Genomic DNA, 18,029 nt, shown 5'->3' with positions numbered 1-18,029 from the left:
TAGTTTATTAGTACACTTTAGGAGGGTCTATGAATGAACATGATTTATTAAATTGTAGCATTACAGTATCTGATCTGCAGCATTGTTAGTTTTCTTTTTCATAATTCTGGTTGACAACCTTTAACCACTGCCTGGTTGAGTTACCCTACCCAGTTTATTTGTTTTCCTAGTTCAGCGTCTTGGGTTTGTTTTTTGTTTTTTAAATTTTTATATGTAAAAATAAAATGCTTATCACTTTACGATATTAGAAATCTGTGGGTAAAGCCTTATTAATTATGAATTATATGAAGAAATATAATATAGTAAAATGTATGTTAGTTTTTAGATTTATTTAGTTATTTTGCTATACATTGTTGATTCTGCTATGGTTATGGAGGTTTTGTTTTCAGCAGTCAAGCACATCATTTCAATGTATTAGATACTGTAGATAGATAGATAGATAGATAGATAGATAGATAGATAGATAGACAAAAAGACAGATAGATAGACAGACAGACAGACAGACAGACAGACAGACAGACAGACAGATAGATAGATAGATAGATAGATAGATAGATAGATAGATAGATAGATAGATAGAAGGATTTGCGTATCAATATTATGCAAGTTAAGTTCCATGCATATGTGAATTCTCAAATGTCCTTCAAAATGAAAGGTCCAGCTAATATTATGTCAATTTATGCACGCCTATGGCACAATGCAAATTATAAAGGAAAGCATATATTACATTTACATTTTGCTTGAAGCAGTTAAATAGTTTGTATGCTATACTTTTATAAACAGTTCTGTTTTCTGTATTTTTCCATGCTATTTCCATTATTAAATCAGAACTATTTCCACAAAATTTACCGACAGAGAGTTATGAAAAGTCAGCCGAGAATTTACCTTCTCACTTCAGGCTTGTCTGGCTGCCTGTTATACATTTTTTAAGCTAGCAGAATTTCATTATACCAAACCAAAAAAAGATTTGTGGAAATTCCATATGACAGATGCCATTTGTTCCTAAATGTCCTTATAAATACAGGCAGCATTATTACTTGTGTTATTAATCTACTAATATAAACTGTGACTCTGACTACCTTATCATGGATTACAAATATGTTATCAAAAAGATTTGTTAATATATAATAATAATAATAATAATAATAATAATAATAATAATACAAATGTTATGATTTTTATACTTAAATCTGAATATTTTGGTGGAAAGGAATGCAGAAAAAAATGGAGGGTAGGGGATCAGATAAGGCATTCAGATCAATAACATAAGGGGGAATTCAATTAGCCATGGTAAATTACCGCAGCGAATTGATCCCCGGGGGCTTATTCAATTCGCCCGATAGGGTATTTTTTTCACCTGCCCAGATGCAGAGTGGGGTGGTTATTATTATTATTGTTTATTATTAGTAAAAGTGAATTAAAACATAAGCAAAATACTGTTAATGTCATATGAGAAAGTAAATATATCAAGTATTTTACTGTTGCCTGCCATACACACAGTTAAAAGTCTGACTATGATACATGTAGTTCAGAGTTTGAGTCCACCACAGTGTCTGCTGTGAAGTGCGTATTTTAATACAGAGAATGATGTACAAGTGTGTTATTGTAATTTTAATTATATTTGTATTGTAAGAGTAGAGGAATAGGAAGTGGGAGGAGTCTGGAATAAAAAAAGGAGGGTCCCATATTAATTGCTAAACCACACCCCCTAAATTAATAGTCTGGATTCAGCCAGTTGTAAAAATGAAGTGATCTGTGCTAAAGCAGGTATAGGTTTCATACCACTTAAGGTTTTAAAAAGTGAAATATAAAAATGTAAATATTTAATCACAAAAAGTGCTCCACAAGACTCCCTTCTGCCAGCGCATCCTGCCCAGACTCCTCACCTATGTCATCATAATCCCCCTCATCATCCTCATTCTCCTCCATATGCTGTTCCTGGGGAAGAACCACTGGCGTTTCTATAATGGGTGCAGTGTGTGCAGTGCACACGGGCCCCTGAGTCCAGAGGGGGCCCCCACCGAACAAACACTGCACCCATTTTTAAAATACTCACTCCTCCGAAGTCCAGCGCCGGCATCCGCAGCGCTGTTAGAACACCTCAGCCGCCATTTTCACAGAGTTCTGCACATGTGCAGTAGAGAAAACTCAGGGAAAATGGCCACCGCACCATTTTCCCGGAGATATGCGCAAGCGCAGTAGAGTCTGAGTGCTCTAGTGCTCAGACTCTACAGCGTCTGGGCAGAAATGAGGGGGCCCAAATGGAGGATGCTGAACATGGGCCTCCTCCTTTCTTAGAGCGCCCCTGGGAAGAACCCTCCAATTAGTGCTGGATGCCATGTTTCTTGCAGTGTTTTGTGTTTATGCAATGGCAGAAACATAAAAAATCACTATATCACAGAAAAGTGGCCAGAGAGAGAAAAGCAAGTTGCTGGAGAGAAAAACATCAAGTACACTCCATTGGTTGAGCTGCATAAAATCATTTTACCTCTGCTTCACATTAAGTTGGGCCTAATGAAGAATTTAGTAAAAACTCTGGATAAAGAAGGACAGGCTTTCCGTTATCTAAAGGAAAGGTTTCTGAAGTTAATTGAAGGAAAGTTAAAAGTAGGCATATTTGTTTGCCCCCAAATAAGGAAACTGCTTATGGATGAAATATTTAATGCTAAATTGATGGAAATTTAATCTGCTTCTTGGTTTCAAGGCTGCTGTCCGTGGATTCTTAGGGAACAGAAAAGAGGGATACTACACTGTCCATTGTGAATGAACTATTTGACAGTTACAAGAATATGGGTTGTACAATGTCACTTTACCACTTGCCTGGCATGGTGGCATCAGATGCGGCCATGCCTGCAAATGCTTTATCTGACCTGGTCGCACAGGATGCGACCAGTCAGATAAACAGTGTTAGCAGTGGCAGGGAAGGGAAACTTTCCTCTGCTACATCTCTCAGAGGGACCGGAAGGTCCCTCTGCCTCCCTGCACTCTTCCCTACTGATTGCCGTGCTGTCGATCAGTCAGCACGGCAGGACTTTCCTCCAGCAGCTGCAGACAAAAGCAGTCGCTGGGGAGTGTAAATTACCCCCCCCCCCCCCGCCCAAGCCACTCCTAGGCCCACTCTGTATACCTGGAGCCTGTCCCGGCTTTCAAAATGAAAGCCACGATGGTTGCTATGTTTCCGATGTTCCGATGGTCACAATGTTCCCGATCAATGTTTCGATGTTTGGTAAACAAACTCCAATTTTTTTAACTAAAATCATTTTGAATAGCGTTAAATTCATGTTCTTCACCTAATTCACTCATTACAAAAAACACGACAAGTTCGAAGCGGTTTTGGGGGAAAAAATCGTCAGTTAAGTGGTTCAAATTAGAGATGAGCTGGTTTGGTTCTCAGAGAACTGAACCCCCCTGAACTTCATGTCACGAGCCCGGATTTGAATCAGGCTTGGGTTCTCCCGCCTGACTTGGAAACCAGAAAGAGGCAAAACATCATCATCCCGCTGTCGGATTCTTGCAGGGTTTGGATTCCATATAAGGAGCCACGCGTCACTGCCATTTTCACTCTGGCATTGGAGAGTGTAGAGAGAGGATGTGTCTCCGTCCTCAGTGTTCCGCATCAGTTCTTTGTTAGTGTCTTGTGCTGCATAAGTCCAGTCACAGTAGTGGTGTCCTCTGCTGCCATATGTCCAGTGCTGCTGTATAAGACTACACTAATCATACAGAATGTGAGAAGTGACACTGTGCAGGTGTCACATATAGATAGTAGGAACATGTATCTGCAGTATAATTACACTGATCATACAGAATGAGAAGTGATACTGTGCAGTGTCACATATAGATAGTAGGGATGTGTATCTGCAGTATAATTACACTGATCATACAGAATGAGAGAAGTGATCTGTGCAGGTCTCACGTACAGATAGTAGGAACATGTATCTGCAGTATAATTACACTGATCATACAGAATAAGAGAAGTGATACTGTGCAGTGTCACATATAGATAGTAGGAATGTGTATCTGCAGTATAATTACACTGATCATACAGAATGAGAGAAGTGATACTGTGCAGGTGTCACATAAAGATATTAGGAACGTGTATCTGCAGTACCTCATTGCACCTCTTTTTCTTCTTTGCATGATGTGCTGTTTGGGGACTAGTTTTTTTAAGTGCCATCCTGTCTGCCACTGCAGTGCCACTCCTAGGTAACTGTATGACTAAGCTAAGCGACACAAGTGTGCAGCACAAACACCTGGCCCATCTAGGAGGTAAATTTACTAAGATGGGAGTTCTATTTAATATGGGATGTTGCCCATAACAAACAATCAGAGTCCTGGTATTATCTTCTAGAAGGTGCTAGATAAATGAGAAGTAGAATCTGATTGGTTGCTATGAGCAACATCCCATCTTAAATAGAACTCCCATCTTAGTAAATTTACCTCCTAGATGGGCCAGGTGTTTGTGCTGCACACTTGTGTCGCTTAGCTTAGTCATACAGCTACCTCATTGCACCTCTTTTTCTTATTTGCATCATGTGCTGTTTGGGGCCTATTTTTTAAATCTGCCATTCTTTCTGCACTGCAGTGCCGCTCCTAGATGGGTCAGGTGTTTGTGCCGCACACTTGTGTCGCTTAGCTTAGTCATACAGCTACCTCATTGCACCTCTTTTTCTTCTTTGCATCATGTGCTGTTTGGGGCCAATTTTTTAAATCTGCCATCCTTTTTGCACTGCAGTGCCGCTCCTAGATGGGCCAGGTGTTTGTGCCGCACACTTGTGTCGCTTAGCTTAGTCATACAGCTACCTCAGTGCAACTTTTAGGCCAAAAAACAATATTGTGAGGTGTGAGGTGTACAGAATAGACTGGAAATTAGTGGAAATTAATGCTATTGAGGTTAATAATACCGTAGGATCAAAATTACCCCCAAATTATGTGATTTTAGCTGTTTTCTGTTTTTTTCCCCAAAAATCATCCAGATCCAAAACCAAAAGACGAAAGGGTGGTTTTGACAAAACCAATCCAGATCCAAAACACGAGCATGGAACCAGAACCAAAAACAAAAACACAAAACACGAAAATTGCCCAATGCACATCTCTAGTTAAAATTAACTTTTTACATTATTTTTCTTTGACAACCATGGTAACTTAAGTGATGAACAGGGGGAATGTTTATTTCACGAAGATATTTTGACAATTGGCATGTTAGCGGCATATAGTGATTTCTGTCATGTGAGAAAGATAGGAGGCCATTTAACTGTCATGTTGGGAGGTCTAATGGCATGCAGGGAGGTTAGAGGTGCATTTAAAGGCCATGTGGGGAGATATAATGTCCTTTGGGGATATCTAAGGGGAATTTAAAGTTCATGTCGTGATGTCTCAGGGCATGTGGAGAAGTTAAAATGTGAAATTATGAAGGGACACAGAAATAGTGAACAACCCCAATTTTCTGTGATCAAAAGTATATGTGGTTGTGTAAAATGTTAGAGAGGGTAAAGAGGACGGAGTAGAGAACCCGGGTAGGATATGCTGGGGAGAGCTAATCAAACACATGACGGTAAAATAATTACAATTGATTCATTGTAAAAATGGAAATGCAACCAAACTGCCAGCAGCAGAGTCTGGAGTAGGACAAAAAGAGGAGGGGGCGCTGGATCAATTTATTATGTGGGGGATGGGGACTGTGTACACTGAGATGGAATGGGAACACAGAGATTAGAACACTAGCAAGAAACATGTAAAGTCCCTCAAAGTGGGTATCTGCTACTCTCTCTGACACGTTTATTGCTGCAATTCTATATAATAAGAACAGTTATCAATGTACAGTACAATAGTGACATACAGTACTGTACAGTATGTACTACAAGTAGTCTCAAGGCTCCACAATGCTCAAGACTTACAGTATTTAAGGTACATGTGAGGGTTCAACCAGAAACATATTTAATTTTAAACTGAGATTATTATTGACATTCTTACTCTTTCTATTATGTTTATTTATACTTGCACAATGTTGCTCAGTGAGCGGTTTGTTTTAATGAAGCAATTTCAAAAAGCAAAGTGGGGTGTGCACCTGTGTACTGTATGTGTATGAAAAAAGTGTACGTTTTCCCATAATGGAATGAGTTTTTTTCCAGTTCATAAAGTACCCCCACTGTCTCTCATTACTACTAAAACCATTTCTCAATAATCATACAAACATGTTTCTTTTAACTCGATAAAATAAAGCCTTTGATGGTATTTACTATGCTTTAATGTAATATTTGTAATCATCTAGATTTAGGCTTTAGGAATAGAGAGGCGTTATAATTAGTTCCTATAGAGAAGAACAGTAATAAGCAGCCAACTTGTACTATACCTGTGGTGTATTCACAATCAGCACATTAATAATACCACTTTATAGAACAGTGCTCTTTGTGGTATTGTACATAGCAAAAACAAATATTGTAGACCAGGAACACAAGAGCTTGTATTTACAGATTTACAGGATTCATAGTATATATATATATATATATATATATATATATATATGAAAAGGAATGAAGGCGCACTCAGTGAATCAATGTATAGAGTAGATTTACTACAAATAACAAGCTCACATACATCAGAAGTTTAAAATCACCAGCACGTGAGAACCGCAAAAGCTGTCTCCAATATCACTTGCAGCAGTCCGTCTCTCAAGATGCTGGCACACAATTACACTCGGTTCAGCATCTCCGCTTGCAGATCCAGTGTTCATGAATGGAACGAACACGTCCTTGTTTAGGCCACGCCCAACGCGTTTCGTCACTGTATGACTACAGTGACGAAACGCGCACTGTTTAGAAGTGCCAGCACCTACATCTGAAATTAATACGGATCTTATGGACTTTAAGGACGGATAACATTGAATGCACAACCATTCTCTCTTTTTAATATATATATATGTGTAATGTATCCTGTAAACACAAGCTCTTGTATTCCCGGTCTAACCATTCTCTCTTTTTAATATATATATGTAATGTATCCTGTAAATACAAGCTCTTGTATTCCCGGTCTATGATATTTGTTGTGTGCCATGTAAAATACCACAGAGAGCACTGTACATTTGTATATATATATATATATATGAAGGGTGAGTATCCCTTCTCCAAAATGCTTGGGACCAGAGGTATTTTGGATATTGATTTTTCCGTATTTTGGAATAATTGCATCCCATAATGAGATATCATGGCCATGGGGCCTAAGTCTAAGCACAGAATACATTTATATACATACATATACACCTTATACACACAGCCTGAAGTTAATTTTAGCCAATATTTTTAATAACTTTGTGCATTAAACAAAGTGTGTGTACATTCACACAATTCATTTATGTTTCATATACACCTTATAAACACAGCCAGAAGGTCATTTAATACAATATTTTTTATAACTTTGTGTATTAAACAAAGTTTGTGTACATTGAGCCATCAAAAAACAAAGGTTTCACTATTTCACTCTCACTCAAAAAAGTCCGTATTTCGGAATATTCCGTATTTCGGAATATTTGGATATGGGCTACTCAACCTGTATATATATATATAAAAATATATATACTGTACATATATATTATATATTTTTATATATATATATATATATATATATATATATGTATATATACATACATAGATACACAAACGTTACTCATCAAAGACAACATAACAAATACTGCATATTTAACTTAATCCATAATTTGTTTGTTTTTAAATATTTCATATGCCATCATCAGAATTCAGTATTTACTTAAATCCTCTCAGAACAAATGGGTAAAATCATTCCTTCTAGTACTCGCTTAGCATTCTCACAAAACCAGAAGTGGAAAAAATTAGGTACTAACTAAATTGTAGCTTTCATTTCTCTTTACTTTAAGAACTTTTTAATTGCAACTACAGATGAACATAATCACATGGTGTGGTGAATGTAATATTTTTTGAATGCAGCCGTTGCAACCTGATTTATATACTATACCATGAAACTTGTAAATATGTGTCAGTGTTTCACTAACTTTTTGGTTAGTTAATATTATTATTATTATTATTACTTCCAGTTATTTATATAGCGCACACATATTCTGCAGCACTTTACAGAGAGAATATTTGGCCATTCACATCAGTCCCTGCCCCAGTGGAGCTTACAATTTATATTCCCTACCAAATGTACATGCACAAACATTCACACTAGGGTGAATTTTTGTTGGGATCCAATTAACCTACCAGTATATTTTTGAAGTATGGAAGGAAACCAGAGTACCCGGAGGAAACTCCACACAGTTAAAGACACTAATAATATGATCATTATGTTGCAGTATATGTGCTTTAACATATCAGTTTCACTTAACAGGTCATGATTTAAACTTTGTAACTAATTAAACTAGCACAATTCTTAGCCAGAGAAGTCTGAGTCCTCTGCAAAATACGAGTCATTTACTCATATCTTACATATTCATCTAACAAGATGCAATTATAGCTCTACATCTTCAGCACTGTCTATATTATTGATAAGTCATTTTGTTTGAATATTTGGTCTCAAGAACAATGAAAAACAATTTTGACCCACAATTTCTAGACTGCTGATTCATTTATGTCTGTTGTAGTTTAGGATGATTAAAGAAAAGCTTCTGTAATTCTAAAATATATTTCTATTTTTTAACACACAGTGGAGGCTTAGTAAAAAAACATATGGAAATGAGCAGGAAACCAGAACAAAGGTACAAACATTTCAGAGGTACAGTTATGATTTCAGAAAAGCAAAAGGAGCTTGATGTATAAGACTGGGGACATCATCATGAGAAGTTTGGGAATATCATCATGGTAAAATGGAGAAGTGACTGAGAAGGTATGGGCATGGTTTGGTAGAACAGGGGGAATATAAAAGGACTTCTCGGAGGGATTTTGGTGATGTTACTAAGTGATTGTCCTCACAGACCATAAACATGCTGAGCCAGATTAGCAATGGGGCAGATGAAGCTACACATAAAAATTAAGTCCATCATCATGACATCATAATGAACAGTCACCAGTTCGCCACACAGTCAGTATTAAACCATATGTATTAAAATTGTAATTCTATTATGCAATTTTTATAAATGTACATATTTACGGAGAAATTGGGAATGACACGCCAACATGGCACTGGCCACACCCACACAGCACCGGTCACACATCCTCTGCTTCTCATAAACGGCTTTTGAACATTTCCAGTTCCAGGCCCTTATGACCCTCAATCCGCCTCTGATAACATGTTATAATAATTTAGCCTTTTACAAAATACTGATGCAACAAAATAGCTTTTTGGACATTTTGTACCAATATTTTTCAGTGTATTACATTTATGTGTGAAATCCACCATACTAAAGGGAAATTATTTTCTCTTTCATGGAACAGGTATTTACTTCCTTGGCAAGCTTAAGAAAATCAAACTAAAATAGGGGCCGGGATGTAATGAAGTCCAAGTTCAACGGCCGTGCAGGATGCCGGCCAAAACTCTGAATTTTTTGAAAGGGGCAATCATTGAAACCATGCAATGTAAGTGATTATCCCTAGGGAAAAATGCCAGGTTCGGGCGGCATCCTGCATGGCCACTGAACTCGGACTTCATTACATTCCGGCCATGTACTGAGATCTTTGTTTCTAATTACTTTAATAAAGAAAAAAAAAGATCAACTAGGATAGGATTTTTTTTTTTTACCAAAAATATGAGTATCCGTAAAGGGCTGCAAACCCGGATGGAAGCTTCCCCTCCAATTTGAAGGTATCAAGGACTCACATTATAAAACCTTCTCAAAGCTTGAAGCCATTAGCGGGGCAGAGGTCTTAGTGATGTTAATTTTATGTACTGTATGAGATCTTGAAATGTGTCTAGGGCTGACAGTCCAATGCAAGCCTAAGTGTGTTTCATACTAGGCAGTCATATATGAAGCCTACAGTACTTTAGAAAATATTTTAAACCAACATTGAGTGAATGAAAAGATCTGCAAGTTTTGGTTTGAAAATATTGCTATATTTTCTATTATAAAGAGTAGGGAGCCCATCAGAGTAAGAGGGCAGAATTGAATTTCTTGTGTTGTATGAATGACAAGATTTCAAGGTTTTTTCTTCCTTACTGTAGAAGTACAGTAGGCACATCAAGAGCTAATGAGTGCTACTTAGGCAGGTTGGAACAAACGAGTCAATCTTTGATTTTGTTTTGTAATTCTTTGCAAGAATATTTTTGATTATAGGGACTATTATAAGATTCTGAATGTTATTGTCATTTTGTGAGTGTTGTGAATAAATAACTTTGTTGTCTATAATGTTTCTCTGAACTTTTGATTCACCCACTGGACTGATTTAGCTCTATCTTGGACAGGACCAAGGGGGTAATTCTGAGTTGATCGCAGCAGGATTTTTGTTAGCAGTTGGGCAAAACCATGTGCACTGCAGGGGAGGCAGATATAACATGTGCAGAGAGAGTTAGATTTGGGTGTGGTGTGATCAATCTGCAATCTAAATTGCAGTGTAAAAATAAAGCAGCCAGTATTTACCCTGCACAGAAACAAAATAACCCACCCAAATCTAACTCTCTCTGCACATGTTATATCTGCCTCCCCTGCAGTGCACATGGTTTTGCCCAACTGCTAACAAAAATCCTGCTGCAATCAACTCAGAATTACCCCCCAAATTCACTAGGCATCAAAGGGATATCAGGAACTTTAGAGTCTCCTCTGAACATGTGGATTGTTGTTGGGTACATGTTATCTGAACTACCAAACTGGTGAGTCAATAAATAGAAAATAATAGAAAAGATTATATGACGTGATAAGGACAAGGTATATTCTTTAGCATCATCATTTATGAGAGTTAACATTTTCTATTAAAACACATTTCTTTTGACTATTCCTGGTGAGGTTTCTTAGTAGGGAACTTTCCTGTTGACATACTGTATATCTAGGATGGCCCACTGAACCTCATTAAAATCTCCTCCAAGTATTAAGCATCCCCTTAAATAATATCTATTTGCTTAAAGAAGACAAGAAAGAGTTGGCACAACATGATAAGAAAGTGATTTGTAGAGAGCCCAGAAAGCCTACCACTATGACAAATCCCCCTTCTGGGTAAGAGTATGTACAATATGGGACACTGAAGAAAAAACTTTTGAGTGGATCATTATTGCTACCCCCTTACATTTTGCATTTGCTAATGAGTAAAATATCCATGAAAAGATTTTACTCTTGGGTATAGCATAGAGGAGCAAGTTGTGTTTCTTGTAGGATGTCGTATTGACCTTGTTTTATGGTGGCAAGGAGGCTTTAGCATTTGTAGGGATATTAAGTCCACTGACATTGAGCACAGAGTTGCTGTTTATTAAACAATCATGGTAGAGGTATGCATAGTAAAAGTAGAATATATTACTTTTAGATAACCTTCATGACAATGTAAAATGCCATGGAAGGTTATCTAAAAGTCTAAGTGATCATGGCTAATGTAGTGCTTTTCAGAGACCCGTAAGCAGAATTATTCCTCAAAATGTGACATGGTTACTGAAAGCCTACGGAATACATAACAATTGAGTGAGCTCAAAAAGAAGTTTCTGCGTTGGCTAAATATAGACTAGGAATATTACAAATGAAAGCACGCTAAAGTGTTTTGCAGACAACACAAGTGGGATGGATGGAGAAAATGTTTTGTGTGAGTGTTATGTGTGTGTATAGAATTGCAAAAATTAGTCAGCATAGATAGCCCTATATTCCAATTTACACCTTACACCATGTTCTGAATCCTGAATCCTTTTTTTTACTGACAGCTTCTTACAGTTATTTCCTATACAATGCTAAGATAGTAACTACAGTATAATTCATATTAATTAATGGAAGCATAGAATTCCCATTATTACGTGTGGAGCATTCTGGCATACATACGTGATGGTTATTTATCCTCAAAAACAGTAAGGACGAAGGATTGAGAGCAAAACAATGACTTCGAAAACATTTCTGCACTTGCAGTGGCTGACATTAAAGTACATTTTTTTCTTGGAAAACCGCAAGCAGTTTTGGATGCTGGACATCCTTCAAGACATAAATATAGAAAGCAATCTTATTGTGTGATAACAGGTTTATTCGTATAAGCCAGTGGATCACATTTTATATGATTGTGGAAATTGTGAAAGCAAATGCTATAAATGGAAACCAATAGCATCAAGATTTGATAAATATGCTGCTTAATCCAATCCACAGTAAATCTTCAAACTCCATCTTTGATTACTGAGCCAGGATAAAGATTGAAATTGTTTCAAAACCAAGTTGGAAAATTATAAATGAGTTATATTAGTTAAGCTGAGTCACAGACAGCTAAAGTAGTGAGAAGCTATAATCGGCTGGGCAATGCTGCTGATGCCGTATGGCAACAAAACTCTGATTTTATTAAGAAAGAAAATGTCTTCCAAGTTTAAAATTTTTGCAAGTTTTTGTTTGTTCATCTAATACCATTATAGAATACCTGAGCTGACTCTAGAGTATAACTGCCACCCCCACCACCACCTCAATATACTGTAGCAGAATTGTTAAAACAAATGCACACAGAGGATTAATCAGGGCTGGATGATTAATTTGGGGCAGGTGAGCATGCAGGTGATATACAGATATAGGGCCAAATGTAATAGAGTGAGAGTTTCAAAAAGTGAGAGATTTGGTAAGGTTTTGCAGTTTTTTTAAAAAATGGCAATCATTTACACAGCAAGAGCAACCTGGTTTTGTTGTGTAAATGATTGCCACTTTAAAAAAAACTGAAAATCTTACCAAATCTCTCACTTTCTGAAACTCTCACTCTATTACATTTTGCCCATAGTCACATTCATCTTGGCTACATCCTGCCAGGACGTGCACTCCCAGCACGGCTAGGTGCACCCATGCCTAGCCGTGCTGGCACTGGCGTATTTATAATGGGTCCAGTGTGTGCGGTACACACGGGCCCCCGGTGGTCCAGGGAGGTGCACACCGCACACCCTGCACTCATTAATAGAAATACTTACCCTCCAGAGTCCGGCGGCGCAGCAGCGGTGATTCCAAAATCACTGGGAAAATGGTGCTGCTGCATTTTTCCGGTGTTTTGTGCAAGCGCAGTAGGTAAATCACTGGAAAAATGGCCGCCACATGCACTGTAGACTCTAGGACAGCGTTAGGGTCCCCTAGGGTACCTAGTGACCAGAGTCTACCCAGTGCTGCCGGATAGGGAGGCGGGGGCCCAGCCGGAGCCTGCACACAGGCTTCCGCCTGTCTGGAAATGCCTCTGCGGTCTTTTCCACCTCATTCACGTGTGCTCATGGCAAATGAGGCACACCGCTGATTCGCAGTGGGTGAATAGGTGCTGTACGCATGGTATCTGTTCACAGTACAGGGAGAGCCTTGGGGAAGCCCAGCATTGCCACGGGGTGCCACTAGGCCATGCCCCCTCCTGATAGTCACAATCCTCATTTTGAGCACCCCATCAGTGTGTGTACAGTCCCAAATTTTATTTCCCATTTGTTGTGAGATACGAATAATGAAGGATGTACAGCACTGAAGAAAAGAACTACACAAAACAGGACATGATCCTTCGTTGGTTACATTATTGGTTGAGCCAACTTATACCCCTTACACACCAAGCTTCTGACCAAGGTTATTGCTGGGGCAAGCTGCCGCGACCTGGCTCCTGCTTCGGTGTGAAAAGGTTTACCCAGGTTGTGCATCCTGAGTCCGCAACCTGGCTCGCAACCAGTTATTCCCAGGTTATGACTAAAAGTCTCCTGATTCTCCAAGGTGTTGCAACGGCGATGACCCGATACCATCCACACAGTGTGAAAGGACTCCAATCCGTGTTCAGTGTCCTGGGTCAGACACGGGTCAGAGTCTTGTCTTCAGTGTGAAAAGGGTATCATTCATCAGTTTAATTAATCATCATTTTAATTGTTGGAATGAAGATATAATGATTTCACCAGTAGACATATACGAACAATATGGCACTGCTATCACTAAGGGCCTTTTGCAAAACTGCAAATAAAGTAATCTGGGTCTGAGTCAGAACTGCATCAGAGTATATTTTAGTTTTAGCTCTGCATATGCGTTCAAGCTGACATATACAGTACGCAGTGCTATAGGTATAGGGTCGGTGCTTTCATCAGTAGATGAATGGGGTGTGGCAGCTGCATAAATCTGTGCAACACTGTATACAGGCAAATATCTGTGTTGCTTCCAAGCAATCATTGCCATTGCACTTGTGGCTAGTTGCGCACAACTCTGAATTGCTACTAATAACCGGCTGCTTCTGCTTCCTTATGACATATGGAATTGAGTGAAGTATGTTGGCTTGTTTCTAGCAACATTCTTTGGGTATGGATATAATCAGCATGACTTACAGCAGGGTTGGACTGGCCCACAGGGGAACAGAGGAAACCCCTGGTGGGCCTCAGTATCTGGGGGCCTACCTCCTCCTCTAGGGATCAGGTTCCAGACTGTGCAGTTGAATTATAGATTATACATATGTTGTATTATACCGCACAGGTCTATGGTGTATTTCTACATTGCTTTGCTGTTATTAATCATGTACATTATCATGATGCATTAGCAGTATTTACTATATATATTTGTTAAGGAGCCCAGCCCGTGCACTCTCTAATGATAAGCCAAACCTCTGTGGCAGCTGGCCACACCCCCTCTAGAGACTGGACACACCGCTAAACATGGGCCCCCACTACTGCATTCCCCCCAGTGGGCCCTTCATTCCCCAGTCCGACACTGCTTACAGCTATATAGTACTCGAAATTCCCTGGCTTGGGTGGAACAGACTTTCCTCTGAGTTTGTGCACCAGTCTGTGGAGTATGAGGAATGTTGATAGTGTTGCTTTCCTGTCAGTGATTGAAGTTTCGCTCTCCCTCTCAGAATCCTTTGTGGCTTCTGTATTGCTCAGTCTGCGGGTGGTAATCTATGCTGTTATTATCTTATGTCTCACACTGCCACAACATGGAGTGCATTGGAAACTGCTAAGCAGGTGTAATGACTGTCACTGAAGGCCAGCATTTGAGAATAGCTGTAAGAATATAAATAGAGCTCCAAGGGGTTCTGGATCTTAGAAAACAATAGTAAGATTATAGAGGCAATGGGAAGAAGCTTGAAAGCATACAGTACCTCTTAGCAATCTACAGAGCTGAGCACTTAGTAGGAAATGTAATATTCTGGATTCTTTTATAAAGGTTTGAATTTTTCCTTCAGGTGGGAATTTACTTTAATTAACATTTTGTCACCCAACACGGCTTTTATAGGCTCAGATCCTGACAGTACTGTACATCTTGCAAGCCAAAAGCTGTCAGAATGTTGCCATAAAGTTAATTCAAATTGAACCAGAGTAATCTGGCCATTAATGAGAGTTACACGGTTGGGTGATCAGTGGCAAAGGTTGTGAAGTAAGAGGTGGGGGCCCATACAAAACAATTTGGGTAATTTAATTGAAACACATATATGTTTGCTGTAATCACCCAAGAATCTTCTTTTGGACTATACAATGATCAATGAATCTCTAATATCACCTAATTACATACAGTATGCTCCTCTTCTGACTGTGGTTTTCAGGAATTAGGGTCTGAGATATTAACTTCCAAGGTATAATAAAAGTGGAGGAAATTATCTGATCCTCATTCCCTTCTTTCTGACTATCTGTCTTTTGATTAGGATTTGAAAGCAGTTATTTAGACGTCTCTAAAACTTCAAGAAGATATACCCTGGCCAATTCATCTTTTATGCTAGAAGTTATGGGCAAGTGTATTAAGGGGTGATTTTTTTCAGTGTTTTTGCCAGAGATTTCTTCAGTGTTGTCTTTGGCTACTGTTAATAATGTTGCTGACATAGGGCTTTATTCAGCTTCAGTTACAGTTTTACTAATGGCGGCCAGAGATGTGATCGCAATTCAGTTGCGATTGCTTCGCTGATTAAGGGAAGCCCCCTGCCTGCAAAGGCAGTCAGGCCGCCACCATTTCCCGCATTTCAGAGGCCGCATGTAATGTCACGCGGCCGCCCTGAACCTGCCCCCCTTTTTTACAGTCACACCCCTGCAATGCCGTTTCGCCAGCCCCGATCACCCCGCAAACTCCTCTACCTGGCGTTTGCATCAATTTCATGCGACCACATTGGCCGGCCCATGCACGCGCTCATTGGGCCAAAAATCAGGCCAATGCGATCACATCGCATGAGCGATGAAGGCTGAATAGGACCCATAGCCACCTTTGGCAGCAAAGCATGATGGGTGCTAGGGTTACTTACCTGCCCCCCCTCCCCACTGGATATCCTTGCACATGCAACGTCCGCTCGCAATGAAATCTCGCAGTTTCATGTACAACATGGACACACAGGAGCCATTACATATTGAACCAACAATAGGCTGATTGCCGAAGACGAGATTTATCATAACGCCTCTCCGGTGGATCTCTTTTTAATGCATCTCAGCACTAAGACATTCAGCATCAATGGGTGGCTGAAATCCATTTAGTCTGCTAACTACTTTTGAAAGTTTGTGGTATAATTGGATCGGGGTCTGAGATTTTGTATAAGAGGAAAGTTTCTGCAGTCACCACTCATCAGTTTTCCAAAAGCCAGTTTATTAGTTCCAAGTAAACTATTCACTATGGGCCTGATTCAGATATACGGTATACAGTATTGTACAGCCACAGGGAAGCAGATGTGCAACACCATATAACTAATTTGCTAATGCAGCAGGAGGCATTTGTAGGAAAAAGACACCTCCTGCCAGCATCTTCGAGATCCGAGTGCTGTATCCGAAGACACAGTATCATATCACGATCGTGACTAATTATTGTCTCAGCCCAAGGACATCTGCTTAACCCTGCGCAGTTCCTCCACTATCGTGTTAGTATGTAAACCATCAGGTGTGCATAGTAACCTTAATCATGTTATATGTTTAGATTGGGATCAACAGCTTCCAAGGCAGGGGTGACTCATCCAAGTTCTCTCTACTTTGAGACAATACATGAAAAAATGTAGCTGAATATACATGTAAAGGCATTTTGCAATGAGCAATTCAGCTTTCAAACATAGTGCACTCATTCCTGATTTATCATAAGACCTCTCCTTCACTGACAAAACCTGCAGTGGATCACATGACTGCTATGGCACAAGGCTCTTGAATAAGTACAAATACACTCAATGTTATTATTAGTGATGAGCAGGTTCAGTTTCTCGGAAACCGAACTTCACCCATTTTACACGGGTCCGAGGCAGGATCGAACCTTCCCGCCTTGCTCGGCTAACCCGAGCGCGCCCGAACGTCATCATCCCGCTGTCGGATTCTCGCGAGATTCAGATTCTATATAAGCAGCCGCGCGTCGCCGCCATTTTCACTCGTGCATTGGAGATGATAGGAAGAGGACGTGGCTGGCGTCCTCTCCGTTTATTGTTGAACTTGATTGCTTTATTGCTTAATTGTGGGGAGGACTGAGGAGCAGCTGTTAGGAGGAGTACAGTGCAGAGTTTTGCTGATAAGTGACCACCTTTTTTATCCGTTCTCTGCCTGAAAAAAATGCTCCATACCATATCTGTGCTCAGTGTGCTGCATAATATATTTGTGCTCACACTGCTTAATTGTGGGGACTAGGGAGCAGCTGTACTATATAGCAGGAGTACAGTGCAGAGTTTTGCTGACAGTGACCACCAGTATACGTTGTCTGCCTGAAAAACACTCCATATCTGTGCTCAGTGTGCTGCTTTATTGTGGGGACTGGGGACCACCAGTATAATTAATATTATATAGGAGGAGTACAGTGCAGAGTTTTGCTGACCAGTGACCACCAGTATACTATATATAGCAGTACGGTACGGAAGGCCACTGCTGTACCTACCTCTGTGTCGTCATTCATTAAGTATACTATCCATCTACATTCTATACCTGTGGTGCATTTTAGTTTTGCAGTTTGCTGACACAGTGACCACCAGTATACTATATATAGCAGTACGGAAGGCCACTGCTGTACCTACCTCTGTGTCGTCATTCATTAA

The 18,029-nt window shown here is 39.6% G+C and overlaps 1 protein-coding gene across 5 annotated transcripts in view; it reads right to left on the bottom strand.

Moving 5' to 3' along the window:
• The window catches only part of RALYL (RALY RNA binding protein like), a 1,174,022-nt gene that overhangs the window by 1,071,622 nt on the left and 84,371 nt on the right, over positions 1-18,029 (bottom strand). The window lies entirely within an intron of this gene.

This window comes from Pseudophryne corroboree, chromosome 5, assembly GCF_028390025.1.
Source record: "Pseudophryne corroboree isolate aPseCor3 chromosome 5, aPseCor3.hap2, whole genome shotgun sequence".
Lineage (NCBI taxonomy): Eukaryota > Metazoa > Chordata > Amphibia > Anura > Myobatrachidae > Pseudophryne > Pseudophryne corroboree.
The sequence above is the reverse complement of the archived record's forward strand: the minus strand, read 5'-3'. Positions and strand labels throughout refer to the sequence as shown.